The sequence below is a fragment of the Aythya ferina genome, assembly GCF_964211825.1.
Source record: "Aythya ferina genome assembly, chromosome: 1".
NCBI classification, from domain to species: domain Eukaryota; kingdom Metazoa; phylum Chordata; class Aves; order Anseriformes; family Anatidae; genus Aythya; species Aythya ferina.
The window spans coordinates 203,252,679-203,263,594 of record NC_140296.1 but is presented as its reverse complement, the minus strand read 5'-3'; the positions used below and the strand labels follow the sequence as shown (position 1 = coordinate 203,263,594).

General features: G+C 41.1%; 1 protein-coding gene across 1 annotated transcript in view; it reads right to left on the bottom strand.

The window, feature by feature from the left end:
• Window positions 1-1,661: 1,661 nt before the first annotated feature.
• SFMBT2 (Scm like with four mbt domains 2) overlaps window positions 1,662-10,916 on the bottom strand; it is a 146,252-nt gene continuing 136,997 nt past the window's right edge. The window contains exon 24 of the transcript XR_014691379.1: window positions 1,662-2,999. The gene's annotated coding sequence lies outside the window, so the exon portion shown is untranslated. The remainder of the gene's footprint in view (window positions 3,000-10,916) is intronic.

Sequence of the window (10,916 nt, the reverse complement as noted above, 5' to 3'; positions counted from 1 at the left end):
CCTCTGCTGCAGGAGCGTGACCTGTGCTGAGAAGGAGACAGCCAGCAGCTGGGGGGGCAGCTGACTGTGTCATGGCTCTTTGCTTAGCAAACATCAGTCAAATATCCCAGATCATCAAGGATGAGAAATGATTAGACCCCAGTGATACCCATTACGCCAGACTTTCAGCATGCTGCCACATTTACACCTCATCATGACAGGTCTGTATTTTCCTATCTTTCCCTCGGTTCAGGTGGGCATTGCAGCACTAGCTCTGGTCTCCCAGTGAATTTGTAGGTGCCCTGGGGCTGGTTTTAGTCACCCAAGGTATTGTCATTCTTCAAACACATATTTCCCAAGAGCTTTAAGGCACACAGGTTAGAGGGGGGACAAGACACCATTTCTGTTAAGGTCACCAAAGCATATATTCATTATTTAGGTAATACCAGCTGTGGACAATCTGGATAAACTTCAATGTGAATTTCCCTTTTGCACTTTGAGTTTTTTTTCTTTTTCCTTTTTTTTTTTTTTTTTTTTTTTTTTTTCCCCAAACTTGTTTATGGTGTTTGAAATCCTTTCAAAACACAGATACCTGACTTCTCAATACGTCCATCCATGGAGTCTCCGTTCTCACCTCCTGGAAGCCAGCTTCCCCAGCTAGCCCTGTGGCACAACAGGATCTTTCTGCTACAGAAACATGCCCATTTGTTCCTCCATTTATCCACAACTGCTTTGTCACCTCCATTCTTTACACTGTCATTTTTGCCCTTTCACTGAGACCTCCTAACTTCCAGTTCTTTTGACTAAACTGATATCTTCAGCTCAGATTTATCTGTGCAGCATGCCTATTGTTCCACCAGAATGCAAAGGTTGTGTTAATTACATGGTTTGGTTCCTTACCATCTTCAGACTGTGTGCCAAATCTGTCAGGAGCCCTGCCTGCCCAGAGTGACTCTGCATAGTGAGGCATTTGATATGCAATAATTTCAGTTATTCAGAATTCATAAATTGTGCAAAGATGGATTTCTCCCATCTAGACATAGAAACAATTCAGTTAAAATTTGACTGGAGAGGTTTAAAGTAGATGGATTAGGCCCTGAGTGAAACTGGACAGAAAAGCAATCCAGCTTAACTGCCTTTCTGTTCCAAATAAAACCACAAATACCCCCCTACGAGGTAGGGGAGGCATTATTAGAAATCTGAGATTTTTATGTCTAGGAATGAATTTTTATGGAGCTAATAATGCAGATAGAACATACAATTGGCCTAGTCAAAATGAAAGATGAATACAAATTGCAAATCAACTCCCAAACTATAAAAATTGGTGTAACCTTCTGAGCAATAACTGATTGTTTAGGAGGCTCAAATAGAGTCACAGTGATGTTTCTTCCAGCCTTATTAAGCATCATAGTTGTCATATTAAACCAATGATGTATGAGTATTTGCTTATTGTAATGAATTCTGGAGACGGGAGCTGGAGAAGCAATTCAAAAGAAAGTCAGCCTTAAGACTGGATTTTTTATTCATTTATTTATTTATTATTATTTTTTCCTGGCTCCCTCAAGAAAATGTTTCTCTGTTTTATTTCACTAAAATCAAAGACTATCTCAAATCCTGATATACACATAACTTCTGAAGCTAAATCCCTGGGATCTAAGACCCCTTCCCCCTCAATGAGCTGTAAAGAATAACTGGATATAGCTCAAGTTCTTATCTATTTTCCCTTCCCTGGAAGCAATGGAAAATTATTACTGTTTTGTATATGGTAGGCTGAGGATCTCAAATTCCTTTCTAAGCTTTAATAAAACTCTCCTGGGAAATATGCTTGATGGCATTAGTAGCTGTGCTGTCTGGAGGATTCTTGCAGCAGGATGAGCTTCAGAGGGCTTTAAAGTAGTATGAAGATGTACATAAACATGGCACTCAAGACCCAACTGAGGGAGGTTCAAAGAGAGAAAAAAGACACATGCTCCTGAAGAAAACGTGAGAAAACTTGAGGGAGGATGGACATGTAGCTGATATTTAGTTATCTAATATTCTAATCTAACATGCCATTGTCTTTTATGCATATAAAATATAACTGGAGATATGGATTGTGTGGATGGACCACATTAGATGGATTAGGAACTGTCTAGATGGCCAAATCCAAAGAATTACAAACAATGGCTCAGTGTCCAAAAGGAAATCAGTGACATGTGTTATCCTTCAAGGGTCCGTAGTGGGACCAATATTAATTAATATCATCATTAATGACATAGACAGTGGGATTGAGTGCACCCTCAGCATGTCTGCAGATGGCACCAAGCTGAGTGGTGTGGTTGATAAGCTAGTGGGAAGGGAAACTAGTGGGAAGGGATATCCTCCACAGGGACCTTGACAGGCATGAGAAGTGAACCTAATGAAGTTCAAACAGGCCAAGTGCAAGGTCCTGCACGTGAGTCAGGGTAATCCCAAATATAAATATTTGGACATTTTTTGCCCTGTCCAGCATGGGCACAGAGAAAAGCTTACCCTTCCCTTTGCAGAAGCTTATTAAAGCTTTCCTCTTTGGTCTTCTCTCTGTTGGCTGAGCAACTCCAGTTCCTTCAGTCTTACTTCTAGACCATGTACATCACACTGCTGATCATTATGTTCCCTTGAAAACCCTACCATTAACCCAGCTGTTTTTCTTGAAGTGTGATATAAAAACAAGATGCCACCCAGGACAGGCAGGAAAATGACTTCCAGTGTCTCGCAGACTCTTCTCTGGCCAACACAGCCACATCACTGGATAAAGCACGAGGTTTCTGATATATGCTCAGCTTGTTCACCCTTTATTGCATAACAGTTTGCTTGTTCTGCTTTGGGAAGCTGAAGTCAAATACAATTATCAGCTTTTCCTTGTTTCTCCCCCTTGTCTTCTTTAACAGCCAGGCACTTCTCACTCTTTTCTAGTCTTCCAGATTATCACCATTACTGGAGAAATTCCAGCCCCATCTCATGTTGGAAACAGATCCCCTTTGTCTCAAAATGTATTCCACCTGCACAGGGGAAGAAAAGAGGAGCTAATTCAGGTTGTATTCACAAACATAATCTGGCCTTTCTTTTCCATTGCTTGTCTTGGCAACTAAAAACATTTTTACAGAGCTGTCATGTGTCATTATTGGAAGAGTTGCAACCATGAGCTGAATGAAAGCTTTGCAAAAGCTGGTACGTTTCTTCCATATATTTTGCAGACGGGGTCTGTGTCCCCAGGGAGACAAGTGTTTGCCAACACTACATAGGCTCCATCTATACTATCTTTGGGAGTTGTCCAAGAAACAGACCCTAGCCCCTGAGCTGTGTGGTGGAAGCTGTTGTGTATCTATACTGTTTGAGTATCAGTGCTCTTTGGAGTGCAAGGTGTGTTCTTATAATGACCAGCAGGAGACTTTCAGTGCTCTTCCTGATATTTTTCATGCCTAGAGAGCATGCAGCTGCTCCCAGACCCCTGAGGAAAGCTTGAGAACTCCTAGAATAGCCACAGAAGACAGCAGTGGCCTCAGCAAACAGTATCTTGTGCAACTTGCATATAAACTGTGTATAAGATGTGGAAGACAACGTCGACAGTTTTTTAGGCTGTGCTGTTTGTTTTCAACAAGGAAACAAGTAATTTCACACTGGAGCTAACACCGAGGTGAGCTAATATACATGCAGTTATATCTGTCATGCTAAATAAGGTCATATTCATGCTGGATTAAGTATGATAATAAATCTAATCTGAGTGGAGAAAGTAGAAGTGCTGCACTTTTCCCTTCTCAAATGTTTCCAGATCCTACAGGTATTTGAGAGGTCTCTGGAGGAATGAAACTTGTCACACTGTAATAGTGGCCTGCTGTTAGATAAATGCCAAGACAGGCACTGCCAGGCTGTCAGGGAGTTATTAATGGAGGTTTACGAATTGCTCTCTGAAGTCATTCTCAGTTAAGTACTAATGTGCATCTTGTCTTGACAGCCACCATACACTTAAACACAACTGGAGAAAAATGGGCTCTGTTTTGTTTATCATTCATTTCAGCTTTGCTTACTGTAGGTTTTTCAGGTATCATAACAGACTTCATGAGTTGTTGCTATATATATTGCTGCCTCAAAATTGGAGGCACATGGCAGAGCTTTTTGTCAAGCTGCATTGCAGAGCCAGGTTTTCTGTGTTTTACTGTGGCTGTGATTGTTCACAAAATGAAAAAGATACAATGCTATTTGCCTATTTTTTAACCAACTAGCAAAACAGTATATTTCCCATGCAACATGTTATAAAACACGTTAAAGACAACATGAGTTTTCTTGCACTTGAGTTTCAGACCTCATGCCTGAAATTATCTCAGGTGGTTTCTGTGAGTCTTAACTCTGTCAAGATGAGAAGCTTAAAAAGGATCAATTAGTTACTGAAATAAAATCAGGGCACTCTAAAATAATGTTTTTACAATATTGAAATGCAGAACTTTGTTCCTTCTTGCAGCAAAATGCCCATTTTTCAGCTTTATTTCCTGTAACACAAAGGAAAGAAAGGGAGAGAGAAAGAAGGGAGAAAGTGAAGGCAACTCTGCTGATATGATCGCAGCAATTGGAGGCTCACAAAGTGCTATAGTACTGCAATATACTCCTGGGAGTTGAAAACATTGTGTCAGACAAGCAAAAAGGAACACTTTTGCTGTCGTATCTTCCATTAATTAGTGATTTAAAAAACAAGCTGAATCTTTGTAAGGGACCAGACATGTAAAATTTGGATCATTTGGACAGTTAACAAAGGTGTTAAATTAAAAACGTAGCTACCATCTGCTCCCCTGGAATCACCAGAGGAGAGAGGAGCCTCCAAGGAGGCTCATTTTAATCCCCTGAAATCCAAATCAATCCGAAGGGACTGTACTTCCCTCTGGTCATTTCAGATTCAACATTTCATTTCAAATCCTCCTTCAGTTCTCAGACCCTGTAAATCCTTTACTTTGGAGATGAAGACCATGCTGAGCTCTTTTCCATCTATTGACTCTAGGCTAACTTTTCTTAGTTGTGTTTTGGGGACACTGCAGAGCCTTAGAGGTGGCAAGGTCCTGCTAGACAGGGAGTGTAGGATAATTATCTCTGCTGCTGTTAAATGCTGCAGGGTTATCTGGGATGAATCCAGAGCTGATTACTCTCAAAAGGAAACTCATTCTGAATAGTAGGTCATATCGAACCTTGGCTTTATAGTATTGGCTTTGTCTCTTACTGCTTTAAATTTCGAAAGTGGACTCAAATTGGACTGAGATCAGCTGAAATTACATTAATACTTACTGCTTTTTCTAGATTCATTTCTGACTAGTCACATTCACACTAGAATTAGCATACTTCTTTACAAAAATCAAGGATGTGTTTTTACAAAGCTAAACGTGAGTAGCAGATTGTCATTTGTATGAGTGCCACAACCTCTCTCTTCTGCCAGAACAGGATGTCCATGAGATATAAAAGCTCTTATCATCAGGGAGGTGTCAACAAACTATTCTAGGAATAGGTCTCTCATAACTTAAATCATCCATCCAAGTGGCATCTCTATATATCTGCTTCACAGCAACTTTGAATTTCCAGTTTCCTTGATTATGCATCAGTTCACCGTCATTAGCAACACTTGGGAGGGGTTGCTCATTCAGTAGGGATTTTGGTTCCTATAGTGGAGATCCCTCTACTTTTGCTCACCACTGAGAGGTATTGACTGAAAGGTATGCTATAAAGGATGCTCACATCTCAATGGTGAGGCTACAGGTCCATTAGCAGTACCTGTCTTAGAAGTTATCCAGAAGAGAAAACACAGATGCAGAAGGCCAGGAGTTCATTGATCAGGATTTACAGCAAAATATGCCAGATAGATAGCTAAAATTGGAAAAATGATTTTCTCCCATTTGATTCTGAAGGAAAAATAAAACAGTAGGGTTTTTCTTTTCATGAGGAGAGGGAGAGGGAGAGGGAGAGGGAGAGGGAGAGGGAGAGGGAGAGGGAGAGGGAGAGGGAGAGGGAGAGGGAGAGGGAGAGGGAGAGGGAGAGGGAGAGGGAGAGGGAGAGGGAGAGGGAGGGGAGAGGGAGGGGAGAGGGAGAGGGAGAGGGAGGGGAGAGGGAGAGGGAGGGGAGAGGGAGAGGGAGGGGAGAGGGAGAGGGAGGGGAGAGGAGAGGAGAGGAGAGGAGAGGAGAGGAGAGGAGAGGAGAGGAGAGGAGAGGAGAGGAGAGGAGAGGAGAGGAGAGGAGAGGAGAGGAGAGGAGAGGAGAGGAGAGGAGAGGAGAGGAGAGGAGAGGAGAGGAGAGGAGAGGAGAGGAGAGGAGAGGAGAGGAGAGGAGAGGAGAGGAGAGGAGAGGAGAGGAGAGGAGAGGAGAGGAGAGGAGAGGAGAGGAGAGGAGAGGAGAGGAGAGGAGAGGAGAGGAGAGGAGAGGAGAGGAGAGGAGAGGAGAGGAGAGGAGAGGAGAGGAGAGGAGAGGAGAGGAGAGGAGAGGAGAGGAGAGGGAATTATTCATCTCTATTCATAATCAGAGGGGGGAAAAATCTTAATAACATTGAGGTTATCCTCTTGACAATTAAGAGGTTGGCCTTCACAGAGATTAAATCTCTTCAATGTCGGTAACACATTTCCTGAATGATGCCTGAGTGAAAACTGAAGTGCTCCCTGCAAGGCTTTCCAGTGACAAAGGATGGAGGGCACTAGTGGCTGGGGGCCAGGGACAACATTTCCATCCTCAAACTTTGCTGCATTCAACTCCTCCAAATACAGCAGGAATGTAGAGTGGGAAAAAGGGCAAGGATATGAGTCCTTGATTTTCTTTTTACAGACCAGGACTAAAAAGACACTTGGACTTTGTAAGGAAAGAAGCTGTGAGCCATGACAATTTACCTCTCACCACAGCAAGAAACCCAGATAAACTTTACAAACCTTTTACTTTTGTAACTTACATGTAATTTTTAACAGGCAATCAGTACAAAAAGGCTTATTGACTCTAATGTGCTTGTTTCTTATTTTTCTACATCAGCAACAAGGTGAAAGCATGCTGCAAAGCTCTCTGAAGTTAATGAAAATCTTCCTTTTTCACTCACAATGAAATGATCCAAACTGCTTTTTAATTATTATTGAACAGGATCTGGCCTGCCTGAAATAAAAGTGATCCTGAAATTTGGTTTAGCCTCTCTAGAATAGATAAAATATGCATGTTGATTATTATTATTATTATTAATGCAAATACTCTATGAAGTATTACTTCTGTAATTACAATCATATTATGTTGCTTTTGTGACATTTTTTTCTCTCTCTTTCTTGGCTGGAACAAAAGTGTCAGTGAAAAATGTATGGCTCAGAGGAACCAGGCAACAGATAGCAATAGGACCTCTCTTTCCAGTTCAGTATTGTAATGGTCTGGACATATTTGGTTCAGTTTTGGTCCCTGAACTGCTCAGGGTCACTTAACTTAATAAACATTAAGTTCCTCTCTCAGAGGACTTCTCAGTCACTTTTATATTGGGCTGATTTTAAAGTAATATCAGTGTGAGCTTGGGTGAGTATAAGCAGGTTTACTTTCAGCAGTGCCACTCATACTATTTTTAGGTGGCAGGAGCATCTTATTCAGAAGAATACAATCTTTAGATAGACAGGAGAAAAAGTCTAGATTGTCAAAGGATGTACTTTGACTTGTACTCCTGCTCTCAAGGCACTGCAAAACCGCATTTGGATTGCACCTGGTGGTTGGAGAAGAAAGCAGGAAAAAGCCAGATGGCTCTGCAGCCCTGGCAGTTGTGCAGGGGAATGAAACTGCTTGACTTTTAGGCAAAGTGTTTGTGTTTTTTATCTTTTCCCAGAAGCATGAAAGTTTCCATGGCAGGAGAGAGAAAAGCAGTTTCTAGCTAGTTTAATTCAAGCATAAAAACTGGAAACTTCTCCAAACAGCCCATGTTATGCTGCAATTCTTACTGAAGGCTGATTTTGAGTCTTCACTTTCCATTTTTGCATCCTGCCTGTAACAGGACAATATGCTTTCATGTCACCTCAGAGGCTCTGCAGTCTAAATGCTCACTTGTCTGTGAGATCAGCACAGCTCAGCAGGATTATAAAGTCTGTACAAGCTCTTTTGTAACTGCTTTCCTTGGAAAGTACATGAGAACTGTATTGGTCATCCAAGATAATCCCAATGTGTGTTTAGTATGTGCCGTAATTATGAGCAGAAATCCAGCAATGAAGTGCAGTGTTGTTTCTTTATCACCTTCCAAAATCTGTTTCCTTTTCTTGGATGTGTTTTCTGAGGGGCTTACTGGTATGAAGGGGAAATTCCCAGTTCACAGCAGCTGATTTTCCTCCAGCAAAGCCTGAACAGCCCAAAGTTTGAAGAGAGGCAGGTGGAGGCTGTGTTTTGATTTACAAACTCTTGGATGCAGCATTTGAAATAATAGTTTAATAATTAATCAGGGAGAGAAAAATAAAGGTGCTTAGAAAGAGCTGATAGGAAATCGATGGCAGGGAGAGCACATCACAGCTCAGGGAAAAATAAGGATGGGTCCAGGAAAAAAAAAAAAAAAATCCTGTGGATACTCAAAGTGGATGAAAGTGTTCAGCCTCACTTAGAAAACGACTCTGGCTTTTTACCTTTGCATGCAGAAATGACTGAAAACATCTCTGGCTTTGTGAAGTGAAATCAGGAGAGTATTTCGCCCTTCTCTCTGCCCACTAGTGATGGAGGGGAGGCAAAGGCATCGCCAGGGGGTTCCTCTACATGACTTTTTTACTTTCTTTTCTATGCTTGATGAACCGATAGACTGATCCCATGAAGTGGGTTTCATTAGGAGAAAAGGAAAACATATTTTGTATCTTCAGGAAGAGAACTATATAATGCCTGTTTATGTAGAAATCACAAACAAAACTCTCTAAACTAAAGCTCTGCTACTTATCCAGAATGATTTTGGGAAATGATTATTAATGAATTTAATTTTGAAAAAATTACCAAGAAACATAAAGGAAATGGTTTGATAATGTGCTCTGGCTTCTCCTTCATCCAGAGAAAATGTGTTTATCTGACTCATCTCAGCATTTTCAGCTGTTTCTTGGGATGCAAAACTTGGGATGCAGAACTTGACTCTTCCTATAAAATTTTACTCATTTATTTTGCAAGTTTACTTCCAGTTGCATTTTTGAGGGTTAAACAGCAACTAATGAACAGAACAAGTTCTCTGGATTCATCCTCATTTGAATAAGACACACAGCAGTCCATAGACCAAAAAACTAAAAATAAAAACGCACCAAACTGTTAATTGATTTTTAAAAGAGAATTATGATGCTTTTAACAAGCCACTTATCTTGCTAAGCATTGTTAGGGTAGTAGTGTGTGTTCCACTGAAATGGCTGTTCCACAATGTGAGTCCCTAATTGCTTATAAAGCACACTGTTTATTGAGTATTAGCTCTGGCATAGTTGTTTATTACAGGAGTGCATTGCTTAATGCTTGTAAAAAGCCATCTAACTTAAATATGCTCTGCCTCATCTCTTACCCTCCGACGCTCTCACGAGCACACGCTCTCCATCACTAAGTTTGCAGTGGGAAGAGAGGAAAAGTAGCAGCAGCACTGTGCAGAGCTGGAGGAGGTTGCTTGGTAACTGTGAAGAAGGGAGTCTGCCTCGAAGTGTATCGACTATATATTATCTCCCGCTCTCTGCCTACAATTAATAGGTCAGTGACCCAATGAAACATTTCAGATGAAGTCAAACTATTAGCTGGACAAATGTGCCTCGAGTACTGCCGTACACTGGTTCCATATGATTACGATTCATTATGTGCTGGCAAAGTAAGCATGAATCATTAATACACGCAGCTGAGCCCACTGCGTCCTGCAGCAAAACACAGCCTCACAGTCCTGAGTAATGCCCTGTGTTGTGTTCATCAGACATGAAAGCTTTGGTTAGTGTGATCTACAGGGTGGCTAGCTGGCAGCGGGGATGCACTCCCTTTTCTCTTGTGTGAGCATTTGTCATTCCTCTTAGTGTGATGGGTAATATTTTCAGGGGGAGAGAGGAAAATGCCAGGAGAGGGAGGACAAGGACAGATATACTGATGCTTCTTTGGTTATAGCTGCTTTTTTAAAAAACTAGGGATGTTTTTTTCTAATTTGCTACTCTTGTGAGAAGTGAGTAGGTTGATTTATCATCCTTTAGACTTCTGCAGAAAAATAGGACGATGGACAAGTGTGACATTCAGCTTCCAATTTCTTTCCCTTAAATTCAGAAAACCCCTATTCTTGTCAAAAGGAACTGCATGAGCTGTAGGAATAACTGAAGAAGTGTTTTCTGGGTTTCAATGAGGTTGTTGAGCAGTGGTGTGGAATTTGCAGAGTGAACAACTCTTGCAATCATATCTTGCTGCACCACTTAGTTGGTCTTGAGCTCCACAATCAACTTGCACTGGCTCTGTGGTGTTCCCTACCAATGACCATGTCCCACAACCCCTCACTAAGGGATGTGATCAATCCCTAATATTATCAGAATAACAAATATTCTGGAACACTTGACAAATGATCATAGAGCCAAGATAAATCCTTTCCTGTTGTGGCCTTGATGGAAAAGAAATTTTTTCTACAGTGAAGTAGATCAATTTGCCAGTGAACAGTCATGTTAGGTTATTTTCCTACAACATAGAAAAGCAATAGAGAAGGAACACTCTCATTTTAACAGTTGACTTGCCCTAAAATCAAACAGAAATACCTCTAAACTACTTGTGACTTGAACTCAAGACTTTGGCATATGACTTAAACATCTTAATATTTAACAGTAAGCTTCTGGGAAATACAGTTTCTCAATTCTACTTTCCAATGAAGCAATACTACTACTTTGTCGAGGAAAAAAGAGAATGATGTGAGTTTGCTATATCAGATTCAGATTTAGAGGCATGAAAGTGTGGTTTGCAATAGTGATTTCTGCTGTTTCATG